The sequence below is a fragment of the Pongo abelii genome, chromosome 2 (genome assembly GCF_028885655.2).
Source record: "Pongo abelii isolate AG06213 chromosome 2, NHGRI_mPonAbe1-v2.0_pri, whole genome shotgun sequence".
In the NCBI taxonomy this organism is placed as follows: domain Eukaryota; kingdom Metazoa; phylum Chordata; class Mammalia; order Primates; family Hominidae; genus Pongo; species Pongo abelii.
In genome coordinates, this window is record NC_085928.1 from 146419641 (window position 1) to 146433564 (window position 13924).

At 46.2% G+C, this 13924-nt stretch overlaps 1 protein-coding gene across 6 annotated transcripts in view; it reads left to right on the forward strand.

Moving 5' to 3' along the window:
* Nucleotides 1-13924, forward strand: part of NCK1 (NCK adaptor protein 1) — a 101791-nt gene that overhangs the window by 82859 nt on the left and 5008 nt on the right.

Below are 13924 nucleotides of genomic sequence, written 5' to 3' on the forward strand. Positions count from 1 at the left end.
CCAATCATTATCTTTTCTCCTACTCTCCTTTGCCCACCCTTCCCCCTCAAGGGGGAAGCATTTGGTTTTCTGTTCCTGTGTTAGAAATAAAAAAGATTAAATAATTTGACCAAGATCACACAACCAGTAGCGGAACTAAAATTTAAACTTGTATCTCCTATTAAAGTTCTCATAGTAGATCTTTTATTACTAAAGAGTAGAGAATTGGAGTTAGTTAAGCCAATGGGTTAGAAGGATTTGATGCAAAAAGGACTAGTCAAGGTTAAGAGGATTGTGGTGAACTGTGAGGTCAGGAAGTGCTATGATCTGAGTGTTTGTGTCCCCCAAAACTCGGCATGATCTCGGCTCACTGCAACCTCCGCCTCCTGGGTTCAAATGATTCTCATGCCACATGAGATGCATGATTCTCATGCCACAGCCACCCGAGTAGCTGGTATTACAGGTGTGCGCCACCATGACCGGCTAATTTTTTTATTTTTAGTAGTGACAGGGTTTCGCATGTTGGCCTCAAGTGATCTGCCTGTCTCGGCCTCCCAAAATGCTGGGATTACATTGTGAGCCCCCGTGCCGGGCCATTCTTTTTTTTGACAATGTGTAATTAGTCTTAGACATAATGTTTTTAAATATAAGCTTCCAGAGAATCATTCTAGGTTTTACTGATCTTTTGCATTTCTTTTACCATACAAAACTGTGCAAATTCTGAATTTTCAAAAATATCATTTGAAACTTAGTCTGTATTTTCAGGTTTAACTTTTTTTTTGTATTTGCCTCATATCATTATTCAATTTTACTCAATTTAACATTTATTGAGAATGTGCTATGTGAAACAGCCACGGTTGGCTTTTGAGCAGTGATGTCATGTGATTGCAGCTTTATTTATAGGAAGATTAGACTGGTTGATATGGATGATGGGTTGACTGAGGGAGAAACTGAATTAATAAGGAAACTAGTTTAGTGGGGTCACGAAAGCTCTGGTACAACATAATAGGCCTGAAGAAGAGTGACCATAGTGAGAAGGGAAAGTGTTGGCAGTGAGGAGATACGATTGTGAGGATTTGATGTAAGACTCTTAAAAAATTTTTTTATGAGGTAAAATTTATATAACATAAAATTAACCATTTTAAAGTATGTAGTTCAGTAGTATTGAGTACATTAAAAATGTTGTGCAGCCATCACTTCTGATTCCAAAATGTTTCCATCACCCCAAAAACAGTCACTTTCAATCAGTCCCTGGCAATTACTAATCTGCTTTCTGTCTCTATGAATTTACCCATTCTGGATAATTTATATAAATGGAATCATACAGTATGTGACCTTTTGTGTCTGGCTTCTTTCATTTAGTATAATATCTTCAAGGTTTGTCCATGTTGTAGCATATATCAGTAATTCATCCCTTTTATGTCTAAATAACTTTTTTTTTTTCTTCTGAGACAGAGTCTCGCCCTGTCACTCAGGCTGGAGTGCAGTGATGCGATCTCGGCTCACTGCAACCTCTGCCTCTTGGGTTCAAGTGATTCTCCTGCCTCAGCCTCCCAAGTAGCTGGGATTACAGGCACATGCCACCACGCCCGGCTAATTTGTGTATTTTTAGTAGAGATGGGGTTTCACCATGTTGGCCAGGCTGGTCACGAACTCCTTACCTCAAGTCATCTGCCCGCCTTGGCCTCCCAAAGTGCTGGGATTACAGATGTGAGCCACTGTGCCCGGCTGGCTGAATAACTATTATATGTATATATCACATTTTGTTTATCCATTCATCTGTTCATAGATGGGCATTTGAGTTGTTTCCATGTTTTGGTTATTGTGAACAGCATTGTGATAAACATTCATGTACAGTTACTTTTTGAATATCTATTTTCAGTTAAGTGTATACCTAAAAGTGGAATTGCTGGATCGTATGGTAATTCTTTGCTTTTTGAGAAACCATCTGTTTTTCACATGGTGGCACCATTTTACATTCCAACCAGCATTGTAAGGGGGGTTCTAGTTTCTCCACATCCTTGCCAACACCTATTTTCTTTCTTTCTTTGCTTATAGCCATTGTAGTTGGTGTGAGGTAGGGTCATTGTGGTTTTGATTTACATTTCTCTAATGACTAATGATATTGAGGATCTTTTCATGTGCCTGTTGGCCATTTGTATACCTTAGTTGGAACAATGTTTATTCAAGGCCTTTGCCCATTTTTGAAGTAGTTGTTTTTGTTGTTGGGTTCTAAGAGTTGTTTATATGTTCTGGATACTAGACCCTTATCAGAATTATGATTTGCAAATATTCTCTTCTACTTCTGTAGATTGTCTTTTCACTTTCTTGATAGTGTCTTATACACAAATGTTTTCAATTTTAATGAAATATAATGGATCTTGTTTTTTTGGTTGCTTATGCTTTTAGTGTCAGTATCTAAGAATCCATTGCTAAATCCAAGGTCACAGATATTTACTCCTATGTTTTCTTCTAAGAGTTTTATAGTTTTAGCTCTGACATTTGGTCATTTTGAGTTAATTTTTATGTATGACGTGAAGTTGGAGTCCAGTTTCATTCTTTTGTTTATGGATATCCATTTGTTCCAGTACCCTTTGTTGAAGAAACTATTCTTTCTTCCCATTGAGTGATCTTGGCACCATTGATGAAAATCAATTGACCATAGATCCATGGGTTTATTTTAGGACTCTCAATTCTGTTTCATTGCTGTATATGTCTGTCCTTATTCCAATACCACACTGTTTTGATTACTGTGGCTTTGTAGTAAGTTTTGAAATCAGAAAGGGAGAGTCCTCCCTCTTGATTTTCCTTTTTCAAGATTGTTTTAGTTGCTTAGGGTCCACCTTGCAGTTCTGTGTGAATATTAGAATCAGCCTTTTCATTTCTGTGGAAAAAACAAAATGGTTGAACTTTAGTAAGAATTGCATTGAATCTGTGGATTGTTTTGGATACTGTTGCCATCTTACACAGAATATCTTTCCATTTATTTAAGTCTTTAATTTCTTTCAGCGGCGTTTTGCAGTGTTTAGTATATGAGTCTGATACTTGGTTAAAATTATTCCTATGTATCTTATTCTTCTTAATGCTATTATAAATGGATTGTTTTCTTAATTTTGTCTTTGAATTGTTCATTGTTAACGTATAGAAATACAACTGATTTTGTGTATTGATCTTGCAACTTTGCTGAATTTGTTTATTCTCACTGTGTAAGTGTGTGGGTGTGTGTGTATTCTTTAGGATTTTCTATTTATAAGATCATGTCATCTGTGGATACTTTTTCCCCTCCCTAATTGCTTTGACTAGCACTTCCAATACAATGTTAAATAAAAGTGGTGGAAGAGAGTATCCTTGTTCTTGTCTTGTTCCTGTTCTTAGGGTGGAAAACTTTGTCTTTCACCATTGAGTGTGATGTCAGCTCCACAGTTTTTTGCAGATGCCCTTTATTATATTGAGGAAATTCCCTTCTAATCCTAGTTTGCTGAGCATTGTTATCATGAAACGCTTTTGGATTTTGTCCAATACTTTTTCTACATCAATTGAGATAGTCATTTGTTTTTTCCCCTTTGTTTTACTAATATGAGGTGTATTATATTGATTTTCATATGTTGAACCACCCTTGCATAAATCCCACTTACTCATATACAGTCCTTTTAATATGCTTGCTGGATTTGGTTTTCCTAGTACAAATGATCCTTATTTTTCACAGATTCTGTATTTGTGAATTCACTTATTGGCTAAAATTTATTTATAAGCCCAAAGTTGATACTAGCAGTGTTTTGTGGACATGTGCAGTGTGGCAAAAATGTGAGTCATCTGATGTGCACATTCCCAGTTGAGGCAATGTTCCGCCTTCTTATTTCAGCTTTCATACTATAAACAAGTGTCCTTTGCGCAGTCTATTTAGTGCCACATTTTTTGCATTTTTGTGCTTGTTGATGATTTTGCTGTTTAAAATGGCCCCCAAGCATAGTGATGAAGTGTTGTCTAGAGTTCATAAACACCAGAAAGCTGTAAATTTGCCTTATGGAAAAAATGTGTGTTAGATAAGCTTCGTTTAGGCATGAGTTATAGTGATGTTGTGAATTCAGTGTTAATCACAATTTATATTAAAGTGTCTTTAAAGAGAAACACACATAAAACAAGGTTATGTAGTGATTGGTTAACAAAAACATGATTGGAGCCTAACCCTGTTTTTCTCTTAGGAGCTGTGGTTCAGTATTTGCTAATTCAGTATTTAAGGTAACTTTATAGAACATAACTACTGCAAGCAATGAAAATCAACTGAATTTTGTTGAGGATTTTTGCGTCTATATTTCTAAGTGATATTAGCCAGTTGTCTTGTGATAGCTTTGGTATTCTGGGTATTGTTGGCCTCATAGAATGAGTTAATAAGTATTCTCTCCTTTTTTTCTTTTTAGAGATGTTTTAGAAGCATTAATGTTAATTCCTCTTTAAACGTTTAGTAAAATACACCAGTGAAACCATCTGGTCCAGAGCACATTTTTGATGCGAGATATTTTGTTACTGATTGAATCTTTTACTTGTTATATGTCTGTTCAGATTTTCTATTTTTTCCTGAGTCAGCTTTGGTAGTTTGTGTGTTTCTTGGAATTGATCTTTTTCTTCTAGGTTTATTAATTTATTGGCATACAGTTGTTCATAGTATTTATTTATAATCCTTTTTAAAATATCTGTAAGGTCTGTAGAAATGTTATTTCTGATTTTATTTATTTGAGTGTCTCTCTCGTTGGTCTAGCTAAAGAGTTTTCAATTTTGCTGATATTTTCAAATAACCACATTTTGGTTTTGTTGATTTCCTCTGTTTTTCTGTTCTCTTTTGTGTATATCTCTGCTCCAATTTTTATTATTTCCTTCTTTTCACTTTGAGTTTAGTTTTTCTTTTCCAGTTCCTTAAGATTAAATTTAAGTTGGTAATTCAAGATCTTTCTTCTTCTTCTTCTTTTTTTTTTTATTAAGTATTTATTGATCATTCTTGGGTGTCTCTAGGAGAGGGGGATATGGCAGGGTCATAGGATGATAGTGGAGAGAAGGTCAGGAGATAAACACATGAACAAAGGTCTCTGGTTTTCCTAGGCAGAGGTCCCTGCGGCCTTCTGCAGAGTTTGTGTCCCTGGGTACTTGAGATTAGGGAGTGGTGATGACTCTTAAAGAGCATGCTGCCTTCAAGCATCTGTTTAACAAAGCACATCTTGCACCGCCCTTAATCCATTTAACCCTGAGTTGACACAGCACATGTTTCAGAGAGCACGGGGCTGGGGGTAAGGTTATAGATTAACAGCATCCCAAGGCAGAAGAATTTCTCCTAGTCAGAACAAAATGGAGTCTCCTATGCTCACCTCTTTCTACACAGACAGCAACAATCTGATCTCTCCTTTCTTTTTCCCACACTTCCCCCCCTTCTTTTCAACAAAACTGCCATCGTCCTCATGGCCCACTCCCGATGGTCGCTCTCTTCGGAGCTGTTGGGTACACCTCCCAGACAGGGCGGCTGGGCAGAGGCGCTCCTCACCTCCCAGACAGGGCGGCCGGGCAGAGGCGCTCCTCACTTCCCAGATGGGGCGGCCGGGCAGAGGCACTCCTCATTTCCTCCCAGACTGGGTGGCGGCTGGGCAGAGGCGCTCTTCACCTCCCAGACGGGGCGGCCGGGCAGAGGTGCTCCTCACCTCCCAGACGGGGCGGCCGGGCAGAGGCGCTCCTCACTTCCCAGACGTTGGGCGGCCGGGCAGAGGCGCTCCTCACTTCCCAGACGTTGGGCGGCCGGGCAGAGGCGCTCCTCATCTCCCAGATGGGGCGGCCAGGCAGAGGCGCTCCTCACTTCCCAGACAGGGCGGCCGGGCAGAGGCGCTCCTCACTTTCCAGACGGGGCGGCCAGGTAGAGGCGCTCCTCACTTCCTCCCAGACGGGACGGCCGGGCAGAGGCGCTCCTCACTTCCTCCCAGACGGGGTGGCAGCCAGGCAGAGGCGCTCCTCACCTCCCAGACGGGGCGGCCGGGCAGAGGCGCTCCTCACTTTCCAGACGGGGTGGCCAGGTAGAGGCGCTCCTCACTTCCTCCCAGACGGGACGGCCGGGCAGAGGCGCTCCTCACTTCCTCCCAGACGGGGTGGCAGCCAGGCAGAGGCGCTCCTCACCTCCCAGACGGGGCGGCCGGGCAGAGGCGCTCCTCACATCCCAGACGGGGCGGCCGGGCAGAGGTCCTCCTCACCTCCCAGACGGGGTGGCCGGGCAGAGGCGCTCCTCACCTCCCAGACGATGGGCGGCCGGGCAGAGGCACTCCTCACTTTCCAGACGGGGTGGCCGGGCAGAGGCGCTCCTCACTTCCCAGAGGGGGCGGCCGGGCAGAGGCGCTCCTCACCTCCCAGATGGGGCGGCCGGGCAGAGGCGCTCCTCACTTCCACCCAGACGGGGTGGCAGCCAGGCAGAGGCGCTCCTCACCTCCCAGACAGGGCGGCCGGGCAGAGGCGCTCCTCACTTCCCAGACGGGGCGGCCGGGCAGAGGCGCTCCTCACATCCCAGACGGGGCGGCCGGGCAGAGGTCCTCCTCACCTCCCAGACGGGGTGGCCGGGCAGAGGCGCTCCTCACCTCCCAGACGATGGGCGGCCGGGCAGAGGCGCTCCTCACTTCCCAGACGGGGGCGGCCGGGCAGAGGCGCTCCTCACCTCCCAGACGGTGCGGCCGAGCAGAGGCGCTCCTCACTTCCTCCCAGACGGGGTGGCAGCCAGGCAGAGGCGCTCCTCACCTCCCAGACAGGGCGGCCGGGTAGAGGTGCTCCTCACTTCCTCCCCGACGGGGTGGCGGCCGGGCAGAGGCACTCCTCATCTCCCAGATGGGGCGGCCAGGCAGAGGCGCTCCTCACCTCCCAGACGGGGCAGCCGGGCAGAGGCGCTCCTCACTTCCCAGACGGGGCGGCCAGGTAGAGGCGCTTCTCACTTCCCAGATGCGGCGGCTGGGCAGAGGCGCTCCTCGCTTCCCAGACGGGGTGGCGGCCGTTCCTCACCTCCCAGAGGGGGCAGCCGGGCAGAGGCGTTCCTCACCTCCCAGACGGGGCGGCTGGGCAGAGGCGCTCCTCACTTCCTCCCAGACGGGGCGGCTGGGCAGAGGTGCTCCTCACTTCCTCCCAGACGGGGTGGCGGCCGGGCAGAGGCGCTCCTCACTTCCCAGACAGGGTGGCGAGGCAGAGGTGCTCCTCACTTCCTCCCAGACGGGGTGGCGGCCAGGTAGAGGCGCTCCTCACTTCCCAGACCGGGCGGCCGGGCAGAGGCGCTCTTCACTTCCCAGACGGGGCGGCCGGGCAGAGGCGCTCCTCACCTCCCAGACGATGGGCGGCCGGGCAGAGGCGCTCCTCACCTCCCAGACGGGGCGGCCAGGCAGAGGTGCTCCTCGCTTCCCAGACGGGGTGGCGGCCGGGCAGAGGCGCTCCTCACCTCCCAGACGGGGTGGCGGCCGGGCAGAGGCGCTCCTCACTTCCCAGATGGGGCGGCCGGGCAGAGGCGCTCCTCACCTCCCAGACGGGGTGGCGGCCAGGCAGAGGCGCTCCTCACTTCCCAGACGGGGCGGCCGGGCAGAGGCGCTCCTCACCTCCCAGACGGGGCGGCCGGGCAGAGGTGCTCCTCATTTCCCAGACGGGGCGGCCGGGCAGAGGTGCTCCTCACTTCCTCCCAGACGGGGTGGCGGCCGGGCAGAGGCACTCCTCACCTCCCAGATGGGGCGGCCGGGCAGAGGCGCTCCTCACTTCCCAGACGTTGGGTGGCCGGGCAGAGGCGCTCCTCATCTCCCAGATGGGGCGGCCAGGCAGAGGCGCTCCTCACTTCCCAGACGGGGCAGCCGGGCAGAGGCGCTCCTCACTTTCCAGACGCGGCGGCCAGGTAGAGGCGCTTCTCACTTCCCAGATGGGGCGGCCGGGCAGAGGCGCTCCTCACTTCCTCCCAGACGGGGTGGCAGCCGGGCAGAGGCGCTCCTCATCTCCCAGACGGGGCAGCCGGGCAGAGGTGCTCCTCACCTCCCAGACGGAGCGACCGGGCCGAGGCACTCATCACTTCCCAGACGGGGCGGCCGGGCAGAGGCGCTTCTCACATCCCAGACGATGGGCCGGCCGGGCAGAGACGCTCCTCACTTCCTATACGGGATGGCGGCTGGGCAGAGGCGCTCCTCACTTCCCAGATGGGGCGGCCGGGCAGAGGGGCTCCTCACATCCCAGACGATGGGCGGCCAGGCAGAGACGCTCCTCACTTCCTAGACGGGGTGGCGGTGGGGCAGAGGCTGTAATCTTAGCACTTTAGGAGGCCAAGGCAGGCGATTGGGAGGTGGAGGTTGTAGCCAGCCCAGATCACGCCACTGCACTCCAGCCTGAGCAACAATGACCACTGAGTGAGCGAGACTCCGTCTGCAATCCCAGCACCTCGGGAGGCCGAGGCGGGCAGATCACTCGAGGCCAGGAGCTGGAGACCAGCCCGGTCAACAGGGCGAAACCCCGTCTCCACCAAAAACACAAAAACCAGTCAGGCGTGGCGGCGCGCGCCTGCAATCCCAGGCACTCAGCCGGCTGAGGCAGGAGAATCGCAGGAGAATCGCAGGAGAATCACAGGAGCCCGAGGCAGGGAGGTTGCAGTGAGCTGAGATCACCGCAGTACAGTCCAGCTTTGGCAACAGAGGGAGACCGAAAAAAGAAGGGAGAGGGAGACCGAAGAAGGGAGGGGGGAGGGGGGTCTTTCTTCTTTTTTATGCAAGCTTTTAGGGCTATAAATTTCCCTCTGAGCATTGCCTTTGCTGCCTCCCACAGGTTTTTGTATGTTGTGTTTTCATTTTCATTTGTCTCACAGTAGTGTCTAATCTTGTGAAATTTCTTGGTGACCTATTAGTTTAAGAGAGTGTTAGTTGCCACACACTTGTTAATTTTCCAGTTTTCCTTTCTGTTATTGACTTCTGGGTTCATTCCATTGTGGTCAGAAAAGATATTTTGTATGACTTCAATCTCAAATTTATTGAGGCTTTTTTTTTTTTTTTTTTTTTAATAGAGACAGGGTCTCTCTTTGTTACCTAGGCTGGAGTGCAGTAGCATGATCATGGCTCACTGTAGCCTTTGAACTCCTGGGTTCAAGCAGTCCTCCCAACTCAGCCTCCTGAGTAGCTGGAACTACAGGTATGCACCACCACACCTGGCTAATTATTTTATTTTATTTTTTATTTTTGTAGAGACAAGGTCTCACCATCTTGCCCAGGCTGCTGTCAGACTCCTGGGCTCAAGTGATCCCCCCACCTTAGACTCCCAAAGTGTTGGAATTACAGGCTTGAGCCACTGTGCCTGGCCTCTTGAGCCTTGTTTTGTGTCCTAATATATGGTCTATCTTGCAGAATATTCCATGTACACTTGAGAAAAATGTGTACTATATTCTGCTTTTGTTTGATGGGATATTCTCTATATGTCTATTAGGTCTAGTTGGTTTATAGTACTGCTCAAGGCCTCTATTTCCTTAATGATTTTTCATTTAGTTCTGTCCCTTGCAGAAAGTGGGGTATTGATGTCTCCAAGTATATTGAACTATTTTTCTCCCTCAATTCTGTCATTTTTTGCTTTATATGCCTTGAGGCTCTCTTGTTAGGTATGCATATATTTGTAACTGTTACACTTCTTGATGGACTGATTCTTTTATCAATATATACTGTCCTTTGTCTTTAAGTCTGTGTTGTGTGATATATATTTATTTATTTTTAGACAGTCTTGCTCTGTTGCCCAGGCTGGAGTGCAGTGGCATGACCTCGGCTCACTGCAACCTCCGCCTCCCAGGTTCAAGCGATTCTTCTGTCTCAGCCTCCCGAGTAGCTGGGATTACAGGCACCTGCCATCATGCCTGACTAATTTTTGTATTTTTGGTAGAGATGGGGTTTCACCATGTTGGCCAGGCTGGTCTTGAACTCCTGAGCTCAAGTGATCCACCCGCCTCGGCTTCCTAAAGTGCTGGGATTACAGGCGTGAGACACCGCGCCCGGCCTATGATGTGTGATATTTATATAGCCACCCCACTCCTTAGTTATCCTTTACATGGGATATCTTCTTCCATCCTTTCATTTTCAAACCTATTTGCATCTTTGTTTGGATCTAAAAGTGAGTGTCTTGCAGATAACAGTTGCATCATGTTATTTTTAATCTATTTACATTTAAAGTAATATCTGATAAGGAAGGATTTCTGCTATTTTGCTGTTTTCATTTACTTTTTTTTCTTTCAATTCTTCTATTACTGTCTTCTTTTGTGATTTATTTTTCTTCTTTTTTTTTTTTTGGAGGGTGGGGGTCAGGGTCTCACTCTGTCACCCAGGCTGGAGTGCAGTGGTGGAATATCTACTCACTGCAACCTCTGCCTCCCAGGTTCAAGCGACACTTACGCATCAGCCTCTCGAGTAGCTGGGACTACAGGTGCATGCCACGATGCCTGGCTAATTTTTTGGTATTTTTTTGGTAGAGACGAGGTCTCAGCATGTTGGCCAGGCTGATCTTGAACTTCTGACCTAGAGTGATCCGCCCACCTTGGCCTCCCAAAGTGCTGGAATTACAGGTGTGAGCCTCTGTGACTGGACTATTTTTTCTGATACATTGTTTTATTACCCTTCTCGTTTCTCTTTCTGTATTTTTGTTTTTCCTTAGTGGTTACCCTGGGGATTAACATCTTAGGTTTTTAACAATCATGTTTGAATTAATACCAACTTAGTTTCAGTACTATGCATAACTCTGCTCCTTTGCAGCTCCATCTTTGTATATTACATCTTTACATATTAAAATATATGCCCATTAACCTAGAATTGAAATTTTTGTTTTATGCATTTGTATTTTAAATTATGTAGGAAAGAAAAGGAGAATTTATTAAAAAAACTGCAATACTACTGACTTTTATATTTACTTATGTGGCTACCTTTACCATTGCTCTTTATTTCTTCATATGACTTCAAATTACTGTCCAGTGTTTTTTCATTTTAGCCTGGAGGATTCTCTTCAGCATTTCTTTTTTGAGACAGAGTCTTGCTCTGTCTCCCAGGCTGGAGTACAGTGGTGCGGTCTTGGCTCACTACAACCTCCACCTCCCGGGTTCAAGCAATTCTCCTGCCTCAGCTTCCCAAGTAGCTGGGACTACAGGCGCATGCCACCACGCCTGGCTAATTTTTTGTATTTTTAGTAGAGACAGGGTTTCACCATGTTGGCCAGGCTGGTCTCGATCTCCTGACCTCGTGATCCACCCACCTCTGTCTCCCAAAGTGCTGGGATTACAGGTGTGAGCCACTGTGCCCAGCCTTTCTTTAGCATTTCTTAGCACAGGTCTGGTAGTGATGAATTCCTTTAGTTTTTGTTTATCGGGGAATGTCTTATGTTCTCCTTCATTTTTGAAGGACAGTTTTGCTAAATATAGAATTCTTTGTTGGCTCTTTTGCTTTCAGCATCAGATCAGATTCTATCCCCTCCCCAGGGCTTATTACTGCTGCTTATTGTGAGTGGTTGTTGTTTGCTTGTTTAGTGACTTTACTAAACTATTTTTATAAGCTCTATATTCCTGGTCATATGGGGCCGCTGAAGTCTACTCCATTTGCTTAGTAATCAGCTAGGGTTTTAACAGAGTTTCGTTAAACACCTGGAGCCAAAAGAAAAAAAAAAAACGAAAAAAAAACCTCTCCCCATATTTACAGATGGCTTTATGTTGGAGCAGTCTTTGACCACTTAGCGACGCCATTTATAATTCTGCCTTAGCCTTTGCTTACTGTTTGCTCAAAGCCTGAAGATCAGCCAGGGCGAAAGCTTAGGGTCTTCTTGGGCCTTTCCTGAGTGTGCATCCAGCCCTGGCCATGTGCATGTCCTTCTTGATTGGTATACCCACCCCTTATTACCCCATGTATATTCTTTCCCATCCCCTTTCTGTCCAGGCTTTTCCATCTGTCTGTTCCTTGTCCCAGTTGTTGTCCCTTGCCCCAGGCTGCTGCATCCATTAAATGATTTTTGCCAAAACCACCCGGGAAGACTCCCTATGCCTGGGAATGATCCAAGTCAGGCAAAGCCAAGGCAAGCCATTGCTCAGGTCCTTCAGGGAGCTGCCAGACAAGTTGAAACCCACAATCACAATTGTTTAAGAATGAGATCTGTATTGCTTCCTCTGGCATTAGGAGTGCAGGTTACTATCCACACAGCCATCACTGACTTGGGGTGTGGGGGATGGTGGGCAAGCAACTTAGGATGTGATAGCACTCTCTTTACCACAAAGAAGCAACTTCTTTCTTCACCAAGTCTTGCCTTAGATTTTATAAGTTTTTTTTAGTAGATTCCAGAGTTCTGCAAAAGTTGAGTCTGACAGTATTTACCAGCTCATTAATTGCATTCATTGCTTTTTGCAGGGACAGTGCCTTGGAGTTCCTTACTCTACCATTTTTGGTGGTATCACCCCAAATGTAGGGATTTCTCAGAAGGCTGTCATTAACCAGAAGTAAGAAAATTAGGAAGGAAGAAGTTGATTTAGGCGTATAGACTGGATTATTTTTATTTGTACATGAGTGTTGGGTTTGAGGTACTGATGGCACAATCTGTGGGTGTCTAATGACAGTTGGAATTGTAATGCCCGAATTCCAGAAAGGTCTTAGAGCTGCAAAGAGATCTGGGAACCTTCTGCACAGAAATTATAGAAAATGAAAGTGTATGATTTCCTTGGAATAGAGAGGAAGGTCAAGTATGGCATCTTGTGAAACACCTTCAGCTAAGGAATTCTTCATTTATTCATTCAGCATGTTTGCTGACTGCTGAATACATAATTTTGTTTTTCCTTTGTTCCTACTACTGATGTATGTACTGCTAAGCATTGGAGATAGAAAGGAATAAGATCTCGTTTTCTGCCCTCAGGAAGTTCACTCACATTGAGGAAGACAGACAAGTAAACAAGTACAATGCAGTGTTACAATAACAAGGTTAGAGGAGCCCAGACAGAGGTAAACAAGAATATGTAAACAGGTCGGGAGGGAAAATAAGAAATTCAGGGAAGTCAAAGAAGGAGAAAACATAATGGAGAGAGTGGGCTGTGATCCTGGTTGCTGCATATAGAGTTTGAGAAGGCTGAGGACTTTAAAAGTTACTGATTTGACGGTAAGGAGAGATGACATAAGAATGGTATTCATAAGAATGGTTTTAATTGAGTAGTTTTGTTAGAATGTTGGAGACGAAGGATCAGATAATAAAGAGTTGGGAGTGTGAGTGGTGAAAAAGTTGAGGGAAAAGGAAAAACAACTTTTTTTTTTTTTGAGACAGAGTCTTGCTCTGTCGCCAGGCTGGAGTGTAGTGACGTGATCTTGGCTCACTGCAACCTCCGCCTTCCGGGTTCAAACGATTCTCCTGCCTCCGCCTCCTGAGTAGCTGGGACTACAGGTGCCCACCACCACACCCAGCTAATTTTTGTATTTTTAGTAGAGACGGGGTTTCACCATGTTTGGCCAGGATGGTCTCGATCTCTTGACCTTGTGATCTGCCCGCCTCAGCCTCCCAAAATGCTGGGATTACTGGCATGAGCCACCTTGCTCAGCCGGGAAAGACAACTTTTAAAAGAGTGGTATAGTTTATTCCATGGGAAAATTGGACCAGTTAGAGAAAAAATAAATAAATTACTAAAATGTTACAGTTTAAAAGTTGTAGCAGAGTTAAAGTAACTTCATTTTGGAGTAGAAAAGATACGAGTGTGTTTTTAGACAATTGAAGGGACTAAATAGGAGGGAAAACAAGGATGTTGAGTCCCAAGAGAGTCAGGAAGGATAGTATTAAGATCCTAGAAGGATCAGGATTTGGAGACTTGAGTGAAGAACGAGAGCGAGGATAATGAGAGTTTTGAGACAAAAGGAATTTGAGAAGTTTTACCTAGGGAAGCCTCAGTTTTCTAGGTAAAGTAGAACATAAAATCACATGCTAAGAA